Source organism: Gymnogyps californianus, chromosome 3, assembly GCF_018139145.2.
Source record: "Gymnogyps californianus isolate 813 chromosome 3, ASM1813914v2, whole genome shotgun sequence".
In the NCBI taxonomy this organism is placed as follows: Eukaryota; Metazoa; Chordata; class Aves; order Accipitriformes; family Cathartidae; genus Gymnogyps; species Gymnogyps californianus.
The window spans coordinates 111,584,270-111,603,154 of NC_059473.1; the positions used below are offsets into that span (position 1 = coordinate 111,584,270).

Genomic DNA, 18,885 nt, shown 5'->3' on the forward strand with positions numbered 1-18,885 from the left:
ATTACAAGGGAGGACGTTGTGGATGCGTAACCATTAGCACCAACTTTAATTATGAAATGTGTGTTCAAAAGAAAGTAAGCACACTTTGCGGTGCTTAGGAAAGGGCCTAGAAGCAACATCTGTTAAATATGTTAGAAGATGCTTGAAAACTCTGTATCCCCTTCACCAGAGCTGAAGGGAAGGCAGCAGCTTGAAACTTAGGCTTGGGAGCACAGGCCTGGCAGGAGCTGCCTGGCCGGTGGATATTGCAGGCAGCTGCCTTTCGTAGTCCTCCTGCAGAGTGGTCAAAGCACCCCCCTGGAACAAGCCGGGGCTTCTGCTGTTCATTCCAGTTTCCAGTTCAAGTTTCTTCCTCGATGGTCAATACCCCTATGTCGTGTCACCTCTCAGTCTCCTCTCCCTGGTGTCTGTCCTCCTAAAGCTCTTGTACCGAGAGAGCTGGAATTGCTGTATGGAGGAGAGGGGAGAAGAAAGCAGACTCGGCATAAAAGGCCCTCCGTGATTAGACATGGCTTTGATTTTTGCTGGGCTGAGTTTTATTGTTCCTGAGCTCCTGTACATCAGCTTTGCTTCAGAGGCATTCTGGGGGCCTTTCCAGAAAACGGGTGCTCCTGTGTGTAAGAGTTTATTAAAGAAGGCATTTAGGCAAAATAAAACGGGGGTTGGAAAAGCAGGTATTTGACAGTCACCTTTTTGTGACCAGTCTCTGAAAGCCAGAACCATTTAAATGGCAATGGGCACGTGCCTGTGTCCAGCCTCTCTCCTGGCTTGGTGCAATGAAGCCTGGATGGTTATGTCCAGCGGAGGGTAGCAGGCCAAGCCTGTCCCTGGTGTAAGGAGCCTGATTCCCCCAAATGCCATGGCAATGATTCCCCTTGGCTTAGGTTTGACGTGGAGCAAACCCGCTGAAATCAGTTGTGGGAGACCTTTTCATTCCAGTTGGCTCCCTTGTTGTTGGTCACTCATCAGCTGGGGGATTCGCTGGGTGCTGTACCCTCAGTGATGGCTGTGGCCCCTTCTCAGGTTGTCGGGACGGGAGTTTGGTCCCTGCACGCGTGCCTGTCCCCCCAGGGAGCACAGCGTGAGCCTGGGGGTGCTGTGCTCCTCCGCGCCAGGCTCGTCCCAGGAGCAGCAGCTCTGCCTGGGCCAGTCAGGGGTTCTTCTAGGGTTGTCAGAAGATGTATGAGAAGATTTTTTTTTTTTAATGGAAATTGGATTTCATTCAAGCTGAGGGTAATTGGAGCTGTGGTAATGGTCTGAAAGCAAATGAGAATGAGCTCTGTAGACTGCAGCCACAACTTTCTGTTCTGCTCGTGTCATGCTTCTTAAAATGGCATTGATTCCTAAATCTGGCCCTAAAGCTCTGTTACTAAGAGCTGTGTTTTTCTCAGGAGATACACAACATGAGGGAAGACGACCCTTCATTTTTAATTCATCCTATAGCCCTCCTCTCCCATCTCCTTAAGGATGCCCTGAACCTGCAGGCTGACTTGCCCAGCCAGGCTTGTCCCTGTGGGAAACCTGACCCTGGTGGCACTTTGCAAAGGAGCAAAGAGTCTGTCTCGTCCTATTCAGATCGTGAACAGCCCTCCAAAGCAGCTTGCGGTTGCAGGAGGAGGAATCTGTGACTCCAGTAACATCTCCCTGCCAGCTGGGAGGAGGAGAGGAGTCTTTGCAGGAGAAAATCCCATCGCCGATGCCTGCCGAGGTACCACTGGATCCTCCAGAGAGGAGAACCAAAGCAATTGCTGTGCTCATCGCAGGAGGGAGTCTCTCTTCTGACAAAATGGCTTACTGCGCGTGGGTATTGCCAGATCTGAGCTTCTCAGCCGCACTGACTGCGATTTCTCCTCTCTCAGATCTCCTGGTGTTTGCCCATGTCTTTCATCACCGCCAACAGGGATTGTTGGCAGGCTGTTCACAAGGTGTGTGCTGCAGCTTTCCAGAAGTCCTGTCCCTTAAGTGAGGCAAGCTGTTATGAACCGATAGCACCAGAAACAAGTGAATTTACTGAGTGCTCGTTTTTATGGGTGTAATTCAGAAGGCATGGTTTGGAAGTGAAGGTGCCCTTGCTGGCCGTTCCCAGAGCTCTGGCTTGTTGCAGGACATGTTCAAGGATCTTCTTCCTCAGCAGTTGGCTTAGCCATCATCTTCTAGGGACCGGGAGCTTCACAGCCAGGCACTGGCTAGCCCCATTTGTGTTGGGACATTTCGAGTTAGCTGTATCTTGGTGCCAAGCTTTGTTTTCAGATGCTTGGTGCCCATGGCTGCTGCTGGGGTCTTGCATGCCTCATTGATGGCTTTTTACGCTTGGCGGAGAGGCATGTTTCTAACAAAAATGCTCTGCATTGCTTGCTCAGTTTCATGAAAGTATTGCAAAAACATTTTGGGGGAAGTTTTAATATTCTTGAGCTGTACGCATGCAAAAGGCCGGGCTGACTATTGAATATTAATGCCTGCTCAGGGGCTTGTAATGAGCCTGCCTCCTGCTGTAACAGTCATTAGACAGAAAGACGAACTGTCAGTGGCTTTTAGATACCACGAGAGGTATAGTGTTGTGCCTTCTGCTTTCCATGCGAGCACACTCACCGTCTCGTGCCCCGTGTTTGGGCGAACTCTGACCTGAGGAAGACGTGCGGGTGCTGGAGCAGAGCGGTGCCGCAGGCTGAGCTCCTCGGGGCCGGGCACCGCTGCCACCTCTGGCTCTGACAGCGTTTGTGACATCCTCGTGCCAGGTTCTGCGGCTCTGACCGGAGCCTGTGACTGGCGTGACGTGGGGTTTGCAGGCTGCCCATTTGCCACCGCTTGTCTCCTCTCCTCCCCCAGCTCACCTGCTGTCCACGGAGATGCCAGGCTCCTGCTTTCCATTATCAGCCTTCATTTAAACCCATCTTAATGTCAGTCAGCAGTGGAAGGAGAGGGAAAAATCCCTAACCAGAGTAGCAACGGTGACAGATCCCAAAGCGTAGACTTCAAGGTGGTCACCTGTCAGTCTTCTCCAGGCGCCTGGTTTCACGCAGGTCGTGTCTCCCACCAAGTACAAAGAGGAGGGGGCTTCTAGCGCTGTCACCCGAGCGTCCCTGTGGCTCCCGAGGAGGGGTTCACCCGGCTGTGTTTCATACAGCCCTGCTGCTGGCTGAACCCCATCTCCACATCCGGACAGCCTGTGCCAAGGTAAGCTGTGGGCTGCGGGAGGGCTGCCTGCAGGGAAGCGGCAGCCTGTCCTGGCAGAGCAGGGAAGACCCATCAGCCTGGAAAAATCTTTGTCACCTGAGGTTGATGTTTTACAGCCTCTAAAGCTGTGATTGATGTGTGCAGGAAGTTTTTCTCTTAATGTTGCTTTTCCAGCTCTCTGGAGGTTAACAAGACACCGGTGCATCTGGTTTTTGCTTTGCTTTCAAGGTGGTTTTCCCCTTATAATTATAAAGATGAGAATGTGTAAATTTTTTTAAATGAATAAATGATCTGCCCAGGAGCACTAGTTTGTGATAAACTCAATTTAAACACAGCTGCATATTCTGTAGCTGGAGTGTGGTTTTATGTAGCGTAGAAGAGCCTCAATATGCAGAGAGGGTTAAGGTTATATGAGGCACCTTGGCTGTGCCATAACAGCATTTATCACTGTAATTTGGTTTTTTAATAAATTCAGGCTTCATTCAGTCCTTGGAAAGTTTTAGAACTCTTTCAACTACTGCTCTGTTGTGTCCCTCCACCTGGTATCTTAGCTCATACAAATTTGCAATCTGCTTTAATAAAAGGCAGTTGACACTACGTCCTGCGTAGCTGCCTAGCAAATCTTATTTTAGCAGATACCTCCCTTTCCATGACCTTCCTTATTCACTCCATCCCTCCCAAATCTTTATTGTGTAACTTGAACGTAACATTTAGTTTAGAGCATCCTGTGAAGCAGGGAAATGCAACTGAAAAGGAGGCTAAAAAGGGGAAGAAAGAAACTTCCTGGACAATGAATGTGTAATGACATAATTTAGTTAATTGTATTGGAAAAAAGTTTAAAAGAGGAAGTAGAGTAAATAACTGGCACTGTTCTGTCCCCAACTGCCTGTATCCTTTTTAACTGTATAGGCTGATCGCTTGTGTGCAAGTCAGACCAGGCAGTATGTGGCATTTGTCAATAGTCTTTTTGGAAAAAAAACCCACCAAAACAGCCCTGCAATTCAGTAAGGGAAAAATATGTAAGTGAAAATAATTAATCTTGTTCTGACACTTTAAATTAGATTCAATAAAATGTAATGCATTTGCTTGGCAGAGTCTTTGAATTTCCATACCTTCCTTTCCTTCTTTCATGCACACTCAACTTCTAGGGGAATTTAGTGCAGTACGTGAGCTTATACAGCTTACTTTGGCAATCAGTTCTGCGATAACATCAACTTACCCATCTCGGCTTCTAGTCTTAGCCCTAGTGCTGTCCTGAAAAAGCCTTTGCTTACCCTTGAATTTGTAAAGCTTCCTTACCGTGTTGTCGTTTCCTTTTAGTTGTGTCTGTGGAACCCAAGTTTGGGGGGTGTTTTATAAGCCAAATAGCTTGGCTTGTGTAAAACTGTGCTAAGGACTGCAGATATTAATTACTCATTGAATTGGGCAGAGGAGATGTTGTACCCGTTCCTCACCCCTCTGAAGCAGGGCATCACGGCATGGTCATCCTCAGTGGCCAAAGGTTATCGGCCAACTTGTGAGTCTGTTAGCAGGAGGGACTGGAGCCAAAACCGACGTGTAATGCAGAAGTGCAATCTGCAGCTTTGGGTTGAAGTGCGCAAAACTCCTCCGAAGCCAGGGGAATTGCATCTGCCTCCACCGAGATGAATCTGTGGCTGTGTAGCCCATGATGTATTTCATGATAGGCCTTGTTGGCATGCAGGTTTCTCCTTTGCACAGGCTTCTTTCAGATTCCATTGGTTTCCCTGTTGTTCCCTTGAATCTGGCACGGATAACTGTTTGTGTTACGATAGCATCAGCCAGAGATAAGATTCTTGTACCACACGCTTCAGGCTGTTCTTCAGTCAATGGTTTAACCACTACATTGCAGCTGTGTTCAATAAATAAACCTTCGGGATGCTCAGAGTGGGGGTTTTGGAGATGTGGAACAACAGTTACTCACTGTAGACCTAATCTTCTACTAACTTAGGTCCAAGCTTTTTGGATTGTACTCCAAGTGTTTCTGTGCTGTAAACAAAGCTCCAGCATGGGAGACGTGCAATGGAGATGTGCAGGGCAGCATGGAGCGTTTCCTAAAATCCCACAGTAAGAATCGAGGGGATAGATGTGTTCATTTGATAGGATTTCTGTGACTTCTGTGACCCCAACTCTGACGTCTCACAGCTAAGGTGTGACGCTCCTGCTTGGGTAGGAGCACAAGTCACAGTCTTCCATACAGAGACATAAGTCTCTTACTCACTTGGAGAGTTTACATTTAAGCACCCAGGTGAACATCTTGTCCTGCTCTCAGGACTTGTTGACTTAGCTGATAGACCTGAATGCCAAGGGAACCTGAAGGGAAACAACCTTGTGCCGGGGCAGAGATTACACCACCATCCCCGCAACACCCAGCAGCCCCACTATCCCTGTTTTGTTTTTTTTTTTTTAATGGTACAATATCCACCGTTCTTTGTTCTGTCTTCTCTGCTGAGAGGTGGACCTGGCTTTGCATTTCACCTCGCTGTTACAGGTTAAATTCACCAAACAGTGTCAGGGTGGCTTTGTGAGCAGGTGTAGGTACCAGTGATGCTGCAACAGGCTTCAGGTTGCAAAAATTTGTAGTTGGAAAGTTGTCCAAATAAACTGCAGAGGGAGAAAGCCTGAAGGCAGAGAGCTGGCAGGAGCTGGACACTTTCTGAAAATGCAGGCTGCTTTACAGCATGAGAAATCAAAGTAGCCTGGGAGCCTGTTCAGTCTGTTCAGTCAACAGGTGCAGGATGTGCTCCAAATAAGCAAACACGGCCTCCGAGGAATGTTTTGAACTCCTCCATGTTGCCGTTTCCTGATACTGTCAGCGCTTGGTGTTTCCTTCATGCTCTGGCAGCCGTGTGGTTACAATCTTCTGTGTGAGAAGTGGTGCTTCGCTACGGTGACTGCTGGGAACTTTCGTCGAGAGTTTTTGGGCTGTGTGACCATCTCACTGCATGTGTCCAGTTTGATGCGTTCAAGGTGAGATTCACTGTTGTTACAGTCGTGGTGACAGCTGGAAGCAGGTATAGGGCGTATCTCCTATCTGCTACCAGAGCTGATGCACTTGTGGCTTGGCTGGTGGCCTGGGGCTCGAGGGAGCGACATTCAGTCTCTAACTTAACTGTATGCCTCCCGAGATGTTCCTGGGGAGGCTGCAGCGTCTCCATACATCAGTTTCCCATTGCAGTGGTTGGATTATAATACGTTTCTAGGGGTGTTGCAAGCACGTTGCTTAGGTGAAGTGGTAACGGGAGAGGTGCCACTAAGCAGTATCCAAGGCAGAGAACGGAGAGGCAGCCTTTTATTCTTGTTGACACAACAGAAATCTCTCTCAGCAGTACCAGCCCCTCAGGGGACGCACGGCCTGAGGTATATCTGCCCTGCAGCCATAGCAGGGTATTGAGGAGAACACTTGAATTAGCTTTTTACATTAGCCAGCATCTAAATCTCCAGTTGTAGCACCCTGGAGCTCAGTAGGGGCTAGAAAACCTGCCCAGGAGCCAAGGGAAATGAGCCTGGGCTGGGCTGCGGTGGCATCTGGGCTCTCTGAGCTGTGCCGAGTGGGGTAAGTGATCCCTGGGACTTACGCAGGTTGGAAATAAGCTTGGGTAGTGACAATCCTTTGATGGACAGGGTGAACTGACCAACTCCTCTTCTGGGATGCAGGGGCCTTAAAGAAAACAAACCTGGAGGATAGAGTCTTCTGGGAGTTACCTTGCATTGTGGGTTGAATTATATGTCAAGATGGGATCTCTCAGAGCTGCTGGGTGGGCTCCGAGCATGGTGGCTTACAGGCCTGGTGTGAAAGGTGAGGAGGAGAAAGGGGGCGAGAGGTGAATGGGAAGAGACTGTGCTATGGAGGAAGGGGTGGGTGGACACACTCCAGAGCAGTTTGTCAGCTGGCACGAGTGCTGGCATGGCTACACATGCAGTGTGGATGCATCCACAAGTGTGTGTAGAAGTGCAACAGCCAAAGGTGAGGTGCAGTAGTGGGTGATGAGCTGGCCAGCTGGGGGGAACTGGAGGAAAATTAGAATAGAATAGTTCAGTTGGAAGGGACCTACAATGATCATCCAGCTCAACTGCATAGCAAGTGACAGGACAATTAGTTTCTTGGCTGTCCATGGACTGTTGCTACCCACATGTAACGGGGACTGCAAAATTGTATGTCCTACAAGCCCTCACCTGTTTGCATTTGCAGGAAAAAAAGAAAAAAAAGACACATTTTTATAAAATAGCAGAGTCTAGTTGAAAAAGAAATTGCAAATCAGGGAGAGCAGAGACTTCATGTAGTGCTGGGGGCTATCTCCACTGCTGCATGCGGTGTTTGCAGGCAGGTCACACCATCCACAAATGTAGCAACGTTAATAACAGTATTGATTAGTCTTAATGCAGTTATGAAAGCTGAACCTTGGAGGTGTGGGAGGGCCTTATTGGTAATCAGCATTGAGATTGATCAAGGATAGTATCAGCCAAAGGGGAACAAATGGAGGCTAGAACAGGGCAGGGTAAAATAGTGGCCATTAAAGAAAGAAAAGTGCCCACAACACTTGAGGCTTCTCCATCACGTAGAAAGAAATCTACTTAATATATAATGTCTATGACTCGAAGCAAAGGAATGGCGTTAAAATCACCTTGGAAAACAAGACAAAAGAAAAATAAAGGTGCCTGCAATGGTTTTGGTGCAAGCTAAGGCAGGTCTGAGGACGCTGCAGGACCTGGCAGAGCTGCAGTGCCCGCGGGGGAGGCAGGGGTGGGTGATGCGTGACCGTTGGGAGGGAGTTTTACCCCTGCCAGATAGGTCAAAGCATGGTTAGAAAAACCATTTGTCACCTTGGTTTCTCCAGTCCGTCAGTGAAGCTCTTTTCATAAGGAGGATCTTTACAAATGATTCTTTGGAGCAGTCTCCTCCTTAAGCTTTTTGCTAGCAGCTGTGAAAATAGTAGATTGATGCACTTGCCTCTTCCTGCCCAGCCTCCAAAAGTTACTGACATCTCTTCCTTTAATTCTGCTTTGTAATTGAATTTCTGCCATAAGTTGCTTCTGCTAATTCAATTATATCTTACTTTTAATTGGCAGTGGATTTAAATACTTCATGTGCTGTTAACATAGAGATTAACGTGTGCTGTCCGGTCACCCTCTACTCCATCAGGTTGGAGCAAAGGTTTTGTATGATTATAAGAATTTAGCCATTTTTTTTCCCGAAAGTCTTTTGGGATGCCAGAATCTAGCCAAGGACTGGGAAATGCCATTTATTTTGAATGTATAAATATGGCCAAATAATCTTGCACTAGTCTGTAAGGTTTGTTGAATGGGGAAGGCACAACAATTTTGTACCAGCAACACAGAAGAGAAATCAGAAGAGCTTCTGGGTTGTGTTTCCTATTTCGCCATTGACCGGATTCAGTCCTTACCTTGCCTTTCCATTGGATTTCATTGGGTTGGCAACTTGGAGAGATAACATCCATCCCTGTATAAAATGAAGATACTAGGTTTTCTTCCTAAAAAGATGTTGAAGCTAAAATGACTTGTTTAAATGCTTGTATTGCTGCCAGGTTGCAACATTTGTGAGCGCCTGCCTGAGGATCTCAAGAGTAATAGAAAATTTCATGGAGTCTTGGATCTTCCTTCCTGTGAGCAGAAGACTGATGTAGTTAACATCTGCACTGACAAGGGAAGATACCAGGAGAAAATAGGAAAAGAACCATTTAGGGAGCACTCACTTAAGGGTTTTTCTTTTTCTTTATTTTTTCTTCCAGGTTCTCTGGGCCTTAGGAAAGGGCTTGTTTAAAACAATCCCCCAAATGTTGGGAGGACGCACGTGGCAGGGTTGGTCTTCAGTAAAAGCCGGTCAACCAGCACCACCAGTGATCAGGGAAGAGGGCACCTGCAGGGGGTGGCTGGTGACCCCAAGGCAGGGCAGGATGCCCGGACCTCACCTCCGTGACACTTGTCTCGCTCTCATGATTTGTAGGTGCTGGATTTCAGCTGGCTGCTTGACTTCAGTTCTTTTCAATTTCTTCTGGGTGATTGTTTCTGAAAACCTGTAGAGAATTGGTGAGGTTTCCTTAACAATGAACAAGCAAAAAATATAGTGCTAAATTTTTTAAAAAGGAGGAGATGGAATTGCAGTACAGTCAGTCTGACTTTTATTACAGTATTTTCCTGGAAGTTAATAAATTATTTCCCACCTAGGCATCTTCTGGGTGCTTATGAGTAACAGTCAGCATGGATTAGTCTGGAACAAATCACGTCAGACATCCTAATTTCCTTCTGCAGCAGGGTAACAGGTCTTGTAGATAGAAGGAGAGCAGATGATATGATGTACTTCAATCCTAGTTAGCTTTTTGGCATATTTTTTGATATGCTCAGAGGGAAGCTAGGGAAAAGAAATCTTGGTGAAACTTTTACCTTATGGATGGTGCAATGTAGGTGTGCTAACCATGCTCCAGGCTTAGCTCCAGTATGTCGTCAAGCTCAGAAGTATTGGGTGGGGATTTCCAGAGGTGGACCCTGTGGCTTGGGTCATTGTAATTGATGCATTTGATAAAATACTGGTTCAGACTCAACAGGTAGCACCAAACTGGGGAGGTTACAAGCACTTGGGAGGCAGGATTATATTTTCAAATAGCTTTGGACAAAACCAGAAAATTAGCTTGGAGGGTCCATCATTCACACCCGAAGGTGTTAACGTGGGCTTGCAGTTATCCCTGGTGAATGAGTTGGCTGTACAGACTACCCGGGGGTGGTTGGAGGGGCTCCGCTGAAAAATGTCTTGGGATCGTGGTGGGTCACACACTGCTTTGCCAGCATCATCCTGCCCCAACAACAGCAGACACAGTCTTCCATAAACAGGAGGATGGACTTGCTGTGTCCTGTGTTGCGTCTCCTGGTGCTCTGGCATCTCTGGAGTACTGGAGCCAGCGTGGGGCACTGCGTCTGGGGGAAGACGTAGAGAAAACGAGAGAGGCCAGCGGGGATCTGAAGAACAGGACCCAAGAGGAAAGACAGGAAGGAGCGGGGTGTTTGGTCTGGAGAGAAGGCAAAGGACTGGCACAATGGGTTTGCAGTGTCTGGAAGGCTGCTGCGAGGGGAGAACTTCTGAAACCTCTGCCCCATGTCTGTGGGGGTTAGGTAATGAGTGGTAATGAGTTTGAATGGTATCACGAAAGGAAGAAACTCCTACTTGTAGGGATGGTAAAGTGTTGAAGGAGACTGTTGGGAGGCTTTGGTAATGGCTGGGATCTCTGTGGTGGGGGTTTTGTGTTGGGCAGACCAAATGTGTGTGTTAGGGGTGGGCTGGAGGCACCTGGGAGTAGGGTCCCAAACCTGGTGGGATTTTGTTTGCGGAAGTTATGGGGTTACTGGGTCAGACAAGGGTCTGGCAGGAAAGAAGTTGGTGTGGTGGGGCTGGAGACAGGCTGGAGGAGATGAATGCTTCCCAGCCATGCCTGGCCTCGGCGGTGGAGGAAGTCATGGTCAGCTCTGTGGGAGGGTGGGAATCAGAGTGAGTCACTTGTTTTCGATTTTCTAATCCACAGGTTTTGAGAGATTAGGAATCGCAGGAGCAGGTGAGCTCGCTCCTGGTGCTCTCGTCTGTGACTCCTTAAGCACTGATGAACCCTCAGGATTCACAGCTGGCAGATGCTGAAGGGATGCAAATTATTATACTCTGCTTTCTCGAGAAGCATGCTCAACGGAAAGAAGTGATTTCTAACGTTTCAGAGCAATGCTTAATGGCTCCAGAAAACTTGAAACTGATTCTCTCATATTTTATTTCTTTTTCTCCTGTTGTTAGATCTTGGCATAGTAATATTTTGAGGTATAAGCCAAGCAAACCTTCTGAATCTGAACTCGATACTTGCTTATTTTGAAAGATGAGTTTTACAAAAAAGATTTAAAGTAGGAAGGGTGGTTTCAGCAGATTTTTGAATGCCAGAAGAATTTGCTGTCCGAATTTGAGAGAAATCTGTGCTTTTTTCCAACATGGGAACTGTTTTCTATTTCAGGACAAATAATAAAATGCAAATGCAGGCAACAAAGTGGTTTCTTAGTGTAGGGTAAGAACTGGAGCAGGGTTTTTGCATGTTTAGACTAATTCTGATCTCTCTTTCATCTGGGAAAATTGTTTTTTACAAGGGAGGCCAAAAAGTGGGAAGGTTGTCACTTAGAAGAAAGCTGTAATGTAAAGCATGTTTGGTTTGTGTCTTCTCCTCCAGGCAGTCGAGCCCCGTGGACTTTCTCTGAAGAGGTTCCAAGATAGGTGGTGAGTACTCTCCAGAGCCTGCTCCTTTCAAGGCACTCTTTAAATTAGTGATAGAAAAATTAGTAATAGAAAATACAAGTGTGGGTTTTGTTCTGCATTGGGTGCAGAAGTTTGCATTTGCTGAGCTTGTGGCACGCTTTAATTTTAAAGCTGGCAAGGCTAATCTTTGAGTGGGGGTTTGGCATCAAAATGTTAAGCTTTATCTTTGCACTAAAATGAATTTCCTGAGACTTGATCAGTGAAATAAATGTTATATTTTTAAAAATATTTGACTGTAGGGAAAATCTGCACAAATTACGCTGTATTTTTTTACTAAAAGCCTACACTGTCCAGGGAGGCAAAGTGTTTTCTGTGTCAGAGAGCAACCTTAGGTTTTTTTTTTCCTTCTGTTCTGTCCAATTGTGTTAATCTAAAGGAATGCAACTTTCAGAGGGTTAAATGAGCTGCATAACTCACACTAATCTCTGCTGTGTGTGACTGATTTTGTCCTGCCTGCACCCAAGATTTCCATGTATTTCATTTGTATGCGCTTCATTAGGTCCTTATTTGTAAGTAAGCGAAACATTAAATTGGTAACGAGCTGCAGGAGAATGAGATTGCTAAGAAATGCCAATGTTGTGGTGTTGCAGCCGGAGAGCCACCTCTTATGCTGATGTAAATCAGTGCAATTTCTTTTCCTCTGGTGGAGTCGATCTCTTCTGGCGAATCCCAGCTGGGACTCTGCTCTGTAGCACCCTTTGCTGTTTGTTTTTGTTGTTTCTAGAGAAATACGTACCCTGTTTCCTCTTTCAATTCTAGATTTCTTTCCAATGAGATTAACCAAATTATATCATTACCCATTAATTGCTCAGGAAGTTTCTTCTTTAGTTGCATTTCCCTAGTGCACAGGATACAAGCTATTAGAGCTCTTGTGTGTTCAGACTGACTAATGAACTACGGTTGAATGTCCCAGACCTCTAATGGACTTCTCCATCTTCCAAATCAATGTATTTTCCATAGATAAGGTGCCTTTTGATACAGATGGTCCCAGGTTGATTTGAAGTGTCCGTACAGCTGAAATGTAGCCATCTGCACTTGTTTCTTGTTGGGGCAGGGGAGGATGCTGGGGTTTGGTGTGTTGTACTGTGCTTGTGTCCACCTTAAATACGTGCTCATTTTGGCCAGAAAATGCTTATTTAACATTTTTAAGGGTCTTATTTAATGTCCTTTAAATGTATTTGTCACCAATTACGTCTTTCATCGATGAAAACAACCCCTACTTAATAAACTCTGTTATCCATGTTTTCTGTATAAGGGGAGCTAATTTAACCCCAGACAGTTCTTCTGACTAAGGCTTATGTCCGTAAACCACGAGTCTTATAAGGCCAAATTATGAATCCTGTGCCTTTTGCCGAAATGCTCTTGTGAGTAATAGCTTATGAACCCCTCCTCTTCTCCAGCCCCGCAGCTATGATTGGATCTGTATTATAAACCTGCATGCTGTTTGTACTGATAATTGCTATATTGGGACCTGAATCATCAGTTGATCTTTTTGAGAATTTGAAAGATGAATCAAGCTCTCTCTTCCTGAGGGCAGAGGGGAGTATGGGGTTGGTGACTGTAATACCATGTGTGTAAAGGCCAGGCAATTTTAAACTGTCAGTTTAAATTGTACTTACAATTGAATTTTCTTTTCTTGTTGTTTCAGGTAACACCTGAATAGGTTATAAGTAAAAAAAACTTCTTAATACTCCAGGCTGTGCTTGCCATAGTTAATGTTTCTTTCTCCTGGGTAGTCCCTTTGGGTCTGTATTCCTCCTCGCCTTTTCAAATTCAGGTGTGTCCTTTTATTCCGATTTGGGAATTTAGATGATCCGTACCAGTATGAAAGTATATCTCCGGAGTGTAACAGTTTCTGTATGGAGCCTTATGGTGGTCTGGCTGTGTCAGTTCATATTTAACATATAGTAAGAGACAGACTTGAAGGCAGACCAGTGCTGAGCCAGCTGGGCATTTTCCAAAATGTAATGTGTGGCCAGTGGCACATGGGTGGCTTCAGAGCGAAGTATGGCATCATGAAAACAAAATATATATGAAAGTGCCTGAAAGTAGCTTGAATTTTACCCCAGCTGAGCACACCTGGAGGTGAGGGTGCCAGCTAGGGAAGAGGGGAACAGGCACTTGGGTGCTCTCCTGATGGGGTACCGCGGGCTCTGATGGAACAAGCTGCTTACCCATGTTTCTGCCTGTAAGCACATAAGCAGCTCTGAGCAGCGGAGACCGGGGAGCCAGACACACGATGGGAGACGCACCCACGTCGGGGCTGCCCTGGGCAGGACGGCCGAATCAGCAACCGAGCTGGGGCCTCTCATGCCTTGGAGTGTTTTGGGGTGCTGCTGGGGTGGTTGTGCTGGGAGGTTGGAGATGTGATGTGGGCGTGAGGGATGTCTTGGTCCCAGGTGCGATGCAGTGGGGCCGCAGCGGTGGCATTGCTGTAGCCTCTGTGCTTTTTGGAGGAGCACATGAGTGGCTGCGACCCATGGCCAGGGAAGGCAGAGGACGGGATGTGAAACAGCGTGAACAACAGCAGAAACTGCCTGTTACTTGCACAGACGTGGGGCTCTGCAGCTGAAACAGGGCTCCTCGCTTCTCTGGTCCGGAGCTGGAGTGCATCGATGCAACATCCAGGACTTGAATTTTGAAGTGAAACTTTTTGCAGCCAAAGACTGAGAGATCTGTCCTACCAAACTGGCTCTGAGAAACATTTTATTTTTAAACTGAAAGCTGAGCTGAAACCTGTGCAGCCTTTGTTTTCAGGGGAAGGTGGCTCCCCTTGAATGGGAGGTTGCATGGAGTACTGGAGGGTTGGGCTCCTGGAGATACCTCAGGACCACTTGTGGCTCGGCATGGAAATCAGGGAATGCTCTTGCCACTGGTGCTGGGGCGTTTTTGGAAATACTCCTGTGCATAGAGTGGGGCTGTGGGCACCTCCCTGTGGCCTGGCTCTGGGACCTTCTCCATCACTAGGACATCCCCCCTCATCGGGATATCGTAATTCCTGAGTCCCAGTGCCTCCTGGCATGGCTCCTCCTCTACTGTCCCTGCCAGCATCCCCCTGGCTTCCCCACAGCCCACCCATATCCAGGGTCCCATGGGGTCACCCTCCCTGTGAGCATCCAGGCTCTGCGGAGAGCAAAAACCACCAGCAGAGCCAGGCTGAGCGCCGGGGCGGAGGAGGAGGGAGCAGGCCAGACAAGGGAGAATTTGAGGCTGTTTTCCCCTTTCCCTGGGCATCCTCTGTGCTGCAGCCTTGGAAAACTCCATGGTTTGAGGATTCAAATCCTGTTGGGGAAAGGGAGACCTTTCAGTGTTGTTACCTTTTCCTGTTACCTTTCCCCACAGTCTGCTAAAACCCTCTGGAGGAAGCTCCGAGGGCCAAATGTCTGCCATACGTAAAACTATACTTCAGTGGGGGAAAAAAAGTGCAATTAATTGGAAAATGTGTCTTAAAAAAGAACAAATGGGAAGCACAATAGCAAATGAAGTACCTCGTGTGAGTGGCTTATGTAACAAAGTAATTAAGAAGAATTTATTATGGTTTAATGTGTCACTAATCAAAGCTTGCATTTTTCCTCCTTACCACCTTTAAAAATTGCAATTTGAGTCTGTCTTCTACATTTTTATTATAAATAGGTTTTATTAGTATTTTCACTGTTGAAGCTTTTCTATGTTGTATTGCACATTTGCTTTCCACATACTCTGTTTGCTCATTCAAGGATATTAAGAAAAAAACCAGAATTAATGTGCAACACTGCTATTCATCTGTGTTTGTTTTTATGAATGAATCTTCTGCCTGGGTGCACACAGGCTTTGGGATTGCCCACTTTTTGAAAACCTTTAAAATTCAAACTTTTTCATTAATTCTTTACTGTGATAGGGAAAATTTAAAAGCAGGCTTTGCTTTTAAAAATGTAAGTTATTAGCCAAGATTTCCAAGCTGGAAGATAGTGGGGTACCAGGTTTGGATTATTCTATAATAGCGCTGTTTTCCCCATCATGTACTGTGCCGCCTACAAACACCACCTGCCTTCTACATTTTGTATAGATGTTGCTATATAGCATGAAAAAGGAGTGTCTCCTAATGCAAGTATCTCATGTTGATTCACTGCTATACAACTGTTCATCCTCTAATAGTGTGGGATTACAAAGCATTATCATGCTCAGATTGACTCAGGTAGTGCTATTTTTATTTAAGCTGTATTAAGGTATCATTGTGAATCTTTGGTCTTGCAGCATGGGGATAATACGATTTACTATTTTTATAAAAAATCAACATGTCTGTACAAATCCTGTCCATAGCAAGAGCTGCAAAGATTAGTCATGAGCTCAACACTTTTTTTTTTCCCTCCCCCTTTCCTCTACAGCAAGTCATTAAATTTTGAATTTTCATGTGACCTCCATCATGTTGGCTAGGCTTGGAATAAAATAAGAGAGTGCCTTGGCTTATGGTCAGAGACTTGCTACTTGCTGGGAAAAGCTTTGGTGTAAGTGGGGGTCTTTGGTGTAAGAGGGTAGCAAGTTTGGGGATGCTTGGTGGAGTTACCTGGGCAGCCATCGAGGGAGTGCAGTGGGTTTCATCCATCTAAGCCCTTGCAGGGTCATCTAATTCAAGCAAATGACACCTCCCGTGGACATCATACCAGCAGTCGTGTCCCTCCACCTCGCTGGCTTTTATATCAGGCCCCACTCCTCTTAATTAAAAAAGCTGTGGTAATTTGGTGTGGATCCTTTTCTTGCTCCTCTTCTCCTTATCACCCTGCAGCAGCTTGGTGCCCTGATAAAGCAAAAATAAACATACACCCTAGGGTTGAGGTTGGCTGAGGGGTGCAGTCAGAGATATCTACAGACAGCACGTCTGTCCGGCTGGATCCCTGCGGGTCAGACAGACTGCCAGCCATTGCATTTCCAGAGGGGGAGGGAAAAAAAGCATGGCCTTTCTTGGAAAGGGAATGCAATGAGAAGTGAGGCATGATTTTCCTCAATTGGGACAAATATGAAGTTGATCAAAATTAGTTTTCTTTGCAATGGGTCTCAGAGGAGTTACCACTAAAAGTCAGCATGGTTTGGTTTTAGCTGTGGGTGCAAAAATGGCTTCACAACGTTGCTTTGGTGCTTTAGGAATCGCCTAGAAGAGTTACAGTGGGCCAGGGATCGTTTCCTGTAAGCGGTTTGGATGCAGCCCCCTTTCTGGGGAGCGCAGTAGGAAGGACATTGTCCACCCCTAAACTTCCCGCCTCCAGGATTTGCTGGGATGGGGGGCTGCTCCAGAGCAGGGGATGCAGCACTGTCTCTTTGGGGGAGTTTCTGGGCATCTTTCTGGCCTTTGTCGGCATTTGGAAGGAGAGGTGATGGTTGACAGGATAAAAGGAGTGGTGATGGGGCGGCTCAATGTGGGTGTCCTCCTGGGCTCTGCATCCCAGGGTGGCCTGGCTGGCAAACAGCTTAATTGCTCTAATTGGCTCGTGGCACCCAGAGGCACCAGGATCCTGGCAGGAATGCTACCACAAGCAGCCATGGCTGTCTCAAGTGTGGTCTCGAGTTGTGCGACTATGAACACACATAGTGACACATGGGGCCTCAGCCCATTAAAAAATGTGAATGAGCATTTCCATCCCCTTCAAGCCTTCATTTGAAATGAAGTAGACTTTTAACGATGGGAATTTTTACAGCTTTCTCCTTAATTACTGGGAATGCAGAATAACTTTCAATAACTACTTGACTTCTGCCTTACACAGAAAAAAAGCCAGTAGTAGTGGCTAGATGCTCCACAGTTTGGCATGGGCAGCACAGCATGTTCATTGAAGGGGTGAGAAGATGCTGTAGGTTTGCCAGTGCAGCACCGCAGCTGGCTTCTTGCAAAGACTTTCAGTCCTGTTCCCTGCTGACCGCAAGCTGTTGAGTTAGGTATGGAAATCAGCTGGTGAAGTCTGATCTCTGCTAATGCTATTTAGGGTAGAGGAATATAAATTGTCAATTTTGCCATAATAAAATATGTGAATAATTTTGATGTGGGATGCACACTGGGTTTGAGAATAGCCAGGTTTGAAAGCAGGGAAAAATTTCTGAATGTTAATTAAAAGGTTTTTTGAAGTGAAGGGTGAAAACCCCATCCTATTTTGAGGGTTTTGACCCAGGGGCTTGGGCTCCATTGCTTTGTTAACGGTTTTATTTTGGGGGGCTTGGTTTGGGGCTTTGGGAAGGGGGATTGTTGGGGTTTTTTTCCCCCTGACACCACCAAGTGTTGCATCTACATCTGCTGTCGTGTCCAGACGTTGCCCTCCTCCTGCACGGCGTTCTGGTGAAGTTCCAGCGGAGCATCAGTGGGGTTGGTGGGATGCAAGCTGGTTTTTGTGTGAGCAAAGAGAGTCCGAGCTAAGGCAGGCAGTTTTGTTTCCTTCTCCCTAAGCATTTGGTATTCATAAATACTGCCCTTGAGTTACCAGAAAATCTTGTCTCTTAGCAATCAAAATCCCAATTGCTCCCTTCCAGAGAGCTGCCCTGCATCACCGGAGGAAGCAGATGTGGCCATCAGACCCTTGTCTAGATTTTGTTGTTGTCTGGGATGAAGCGTCAGGATCTGCCGTTGGACTAGATGATCATTGTAGGTCCCTTCCAACTGAACTATTTTGTTCAAGTGCAGACAGGATTGGAGAGCTGGAAGAGGACTGGGCTGTAGATCCCAGCTGGTATCTCTGTTCCTGCTTTGGTGCAGGAGCGGTGGGAGAGATTTTCTTTGCTAGGTGCTTGCTGGCTGGCTGTCTTACACCCTAAAGCCTGAGAATTAATTGTCTCAATTTTGATTTCATCAGCAAATGGAGGGTGGTTACAAAATGTAGTGGATCTGCTACAGTAAAAAGGAAGTGGATTCAACTACAGAATTTTTCATTCCACAAAAAAATAATATTTAGTCTTCATTGAATTTCAAGGGGAATATAATTTGACATTTTCTTCAATGAAATGCCAGGAAAAAAATAATTTAGGAAAAATATTAATTTTTGTAATTTGGGGAGGAAATTTCATTTTAAGGATTTAGCATCAAAAAATTATTTTGTGGCACGTCAGTATTAAGGCATATATCCTTAAGGGTGTATATCATGTTTCATTGTTTGTTATATACCATTACTACCTATATGTCAGAATAGTTAATTATCTAGTTCTGATCATTTAAATTGGAATCACTAAGGCAGTTTGGTTTTAAGTCTTTTTCTAGGTTAAAATGCCTTCTCTCTGAATTATGGTGAAATATTTTAACGCTGTAACAAGGAGCACAATAGATATGTTAATATAAGAGTATGAAAATAGAAAGTTCAGGATTCAAAACCTGGAGCAGATTGGTTTCAGAATATACTAGGAGTACCTTCCCTGAGTTTGCATGTGCTTTCTAAGTGTTTTGAATC

General features: G+C 46.1%; 1 protein-coding gene across 4 annotated transcripts in view; it reads left to right on the forward strand.

The window, feature by feature from the left end:
* HPCAL1 (hippocalcin like 1) overlaps positions 1–18,885 on the forward strand; it is a 67,825-nt gene that overhangs the window by 5,289 nt on the left and 43,651 nt on the right. For 2 of the 4 annotated variants that reach the window (XM_050894122.1, XM_050894124.1), the window contains exon 2: positions 11,403–11,449. The exons of 1 other annotated variant lie outside the window; for it this stretch is intronic. The gene's annotated coding sequence lies outside the window, so the exon portion shown is untranslated. Of the gene's footprint in view, positions 1–10,869; positions 11,006–11,402; positions 11,450–18,885 lie in introns of those variants that run through there. One more of the 4 variants, XM_050894123.1, reaches the window with a different exon arrangement.